The sequence below is a fragment of the Panthera tigris genome, chromosome D2 (assembly GCF_018350195.1).
Source record: "Panthera tigris isolate Pti1 chromosome D2, P.tigris_Pti1_mat1.1, whole genome shotgun sequence".
Classification (NCBI taxonomy): Eukaryota; Metazoa; Chordata; class Mammalia; order Carnivora; family Felidae; genus Panthera; species Panthera tigris.
This window is the reverse complement of record NC_056670.1, coordinates 13,620,894-13,624,300: the sequence shown is the minus strand read 5'-3', so window position 1 is coordinate 13,624,300 and position 3,407 is coordinate 13,620,894. Positions and strand designations below refer to the sequence as shown.

Sequence of the window (3,407 nt, the reverse complement as noted above, 5' to 3'; positions counted from 1 at the left end):
ACGTTGCTGCCGGAGATGGGGCCGCAATGAAAACCTCCCAAACTGCCCCTTGACAATGTCATCATCTTGGTTCAAATTCAGGAACTGCTATTTCCCACCTGTGTGACCTTGGGTAGGTCACTCAGCCTCTCTGAGCCTGTTTCCTCACTTATAAAATGGAAATGATAATTCCACTCTGGCAGGTTTTCTTTTCTCTTTTTTTCTTTTCTTTTCTTTTTTTTTTTTTTGGTGGGGGACCATCCGAGATACCATATTGGAAAGGGCTCAGCACAGTGCGGGCGTACGATAGGCACCCGACACAAGCACGTTTCTTCCATCGCTGGTCCCCAGATGTCTTAGGACCCTAATGAAGTATCCAGATGGGTACTGAGATCTGGAAAGTCAAAAAGAAAAAGAAGTTAGCAAGGTTTCGTGGGGGTTTGCCTTTCGACTTTGCTGCCCACCAACAAGTGTGTTCCGAGAGGATGTCTCATCTGCCCTCCACATGGTGAGCCCAGAACGCCAAGCAGCTGTCCTACTTGAAAGGGAACCTTCACAGACCCAACTACACAAGCAGTGCCAGGCCTACGGATGAAAAAGTCGCCATAGTGAATGAATTAGACCAGCGGTTTGCCCAATGTCTGGAGGCGTTGTTGCTCTTCCCCCTCTCTCCCAGAACCCCTAGGGTCTGGACAAGACGGCGTGATAGAGGGCTACATGATACGCATGTCCTCAGGACCAGGTTCCCTGTAAGGAGCCTCCAGATGCTCCTTGGAGAAGTCCTTGGGTGGGCAGGGAGCTACAGAATTTGCCAATGGCCGACACCATAAGCCCATTCATTCATTCATTCATTCAAGGGAAGCCCCACACCTTTCTTAGAGAAGTGAAGATAATACATGACGTGTTCCTAGTCCCCACGCTCGAATGACTTGTCCCAAGTACAAACAATGCTGGCTGGGTTAGGAATTGAAAGTTGCAAAATTATCTGCCTGGAGACCTAAGCCAGGGGACTGAGGAGCCACACACCTGCCCTCTGTGTTCCCTTGCAGGCACCCCCCCCCCCCACCCCCTCCTAGGAATGCGGGCCCTTGACTCCTATGCGGCCTCAGCCCCGGGTTCTGGCTCACAGCAGCCATCGCGAATGGACCCTGGAGAGTCCCTTTCCTGCCTGCGCGTGGCAGCTTCCCACAGATTGGGAGTAGGGGGGATAAGCCATTTAAACAAAATTGCTTTTGAAACACAGATGAGTTCGAAATCTAGAAGAAAGGGTGCTTGGCAAGAGCTGTTTGGGATTTGGCAGATTCCACAGCTCACGTTGTTTGACGCTTCCATAAACCAGCTGCTTCCACGGTTCCCGAAACATCAGCTCCCGAGGGAGCGAGGCAGCCCTGGGCTCTCTGGGCAACAACAGTTGCCTGCATAACATGAAACCTCTTCTGGGCGGGCTGTCCAATCAGCACCCAGCAGGCGGACCCAGGGGAGTGCAGCACCCATCCAAAGCGTTTTGTTTCCTTCCTCTCCATGGTTTCCCTAACAACAGGACCCCCGCTCCCCCCCTCCCCCCACATGCCAGGGCAATAGAGAGTCAGTTCAACTAACCATGTTTCCCAGCAATTGACATAATAGACTCCTCCCCAGGGAGCAGAGCTGTCTCCTTACCTGGGACCTCCAGAAGCCCCAGCCTCTAGGCATCACTGGAGGATCTGATCCAAGCCTCCAGTCCTGTGGACCCCTCCCTCTTCTCTCACCAAGGGAAATTCTTCACCCATCTCATCCCCAGCCTGTTCTTTCCATGCACCTGATCCTTGGCCTAATCGGAGAAGCCCCAGCCAGAAGGGTACGTGCCCGTATCTTCCCTGATTCCAGAGTCCCTTCTGGCCCTTCCCCAGCACACCCCCAGTTCCTAAGCAGCTCGCAGGAAAACGCAGCCAAGACCTACCTTTGACTGGCTGTGCTATAGCAGCCAGATGAGTGAACCCACTGGGGTTTTGACTTCATTCATCAAAATGGGATCAGAGGGTTCTGGGTAAAAGTTTGTCAAGCTGAGTGAGCCCTGCCCAAGGCGTCATCAGGAAGCCTTCAGAGGTCTGGGTCAGGGTGAGAAAAGTAAGCCTTCCCTTTGTGGTTTGCTGACCCATGCTGTGTGGTCTTAAAGCCTGAGGATCAGGGAGGAGGCCTCCGGCCAAAATTCTGGGCTCAGATCTACGGGGCCCAAATAGATAGGCTTTCATTACGGTGAAAAATGTACAAAGATTAGCGGGTGTTTTTGTTTCCTTTTGTTCTCAGAACGTAGCTAGGGTTTAATACAGTTATCTTGAGGGTTTGGGATGGAAAAACATACCTAGCATAATTCTTGGCACGTAGTAGGAGGTCAATGTATGGCAGCCATTGACTTCTCCTCATCTCTGCACAGGCATAGCTCCCGCCCTGCCCAGCAAGGCCGACTGCCCGGGAGTCTTCTGTGTCTTGCAGAGGAAGCTTCTGGGGATGCTGGTCTGGGGATACAGGTCCCTCCACCTGTAAATAGGTCGTGTCTTACTTACCCGTCTTCTACTCAGCAGAAGAAATCAAATGCGAGTGTTCATTGAGGACTGGGTTAGTCAAAATGACTGCTCTTTTCTGGTGTGCTTTATTGGAGTGTAAGGCAATCCCCGCTTACCGCGGGGGTTTCAATGTAACCGAAAGTTCCAGCGCTTTGTGGCCGGGCCGCATTCATTGCAGACAAAGCATAATGAGCCGCGTCTCACATTACCTAATCACATGGTGGCCGGCGCGGCCCCGGGCAGGGCTGTGGTGCCTCCATCTGAAGCTCAAAGGGCTTAAAGAAAACCCTTTCTTTATTCTGGAAGTAGTATTATCTGGGTTTTACAGAGAAAGATAGGGAGAGGTGAAGTGACCTGCTTTAAGACCACACAGTAAGAAGGGGCTGGGCCAGGAAGGGGGCCCAGGCAGCTGACTGATGGAGCTCCTTGGCAGGAAGAGCACAAACAGGAAGCTGCTCTCCAGGGAGGAGACCGGACTTGGTAACAAAGGCCAGTGCAGAGGAAACTGAAAAGCCTTGGCCTGAGGAAAGGTGTGCAAAGAACACCTTTATCCTTGAGGAAGCGGAATGCAGGATGGGAGGGACATCAAGACGCAGGGAGAGAACATCAAGGCGGCCGGAAGTCTGGGTTAGCAGAGATTTCTCCAGCACCTGGCAGGTGCCCATAGCCTGCCTCGTGGAGTGACCTCCAGGGAGGAGACTTATTACCCCTGCTTCTGTAGGGCGTTATTTTTTTAAAAATTTTTTTGCTTATTTTTGAGAGAGAGAGACAGAGAGACAGAGACAGAGTGCGAACAGGGGAGGGGCAGAGAGAGAGAGGGAGACCCAGAATCCGAAGCAGGCTCTAGGCTCCGAGCTGTCAGCACAGAGCCCGACGCGGGGCTCG

The 3,407-nt window shown here is 52.4% G+C and overlaps 1 long non-coding RNA gene across 1 annotated transcript; it reads right to left on the bottom strand.

Moving 5' to 3' along the window:
• Nucleotides 1–204: 204 nt before the first annotated feature.
• On the bottom strand, nt 205–2,798 carry LOC122232005. The gene is made up of 3 exons (XR_006209319.1): nt 2,732–2,798; nt 2,321–2,496; nt 205–373 (listed from the first exon to the last, which is right to left on the bottom strand). It is a non-coding gene; the product is annotated as an uncharacterized LOC122232005 (long non-coding RNA).
• Nucleotides 2,799–3,407: the final 609 nt, after the last annotated feature.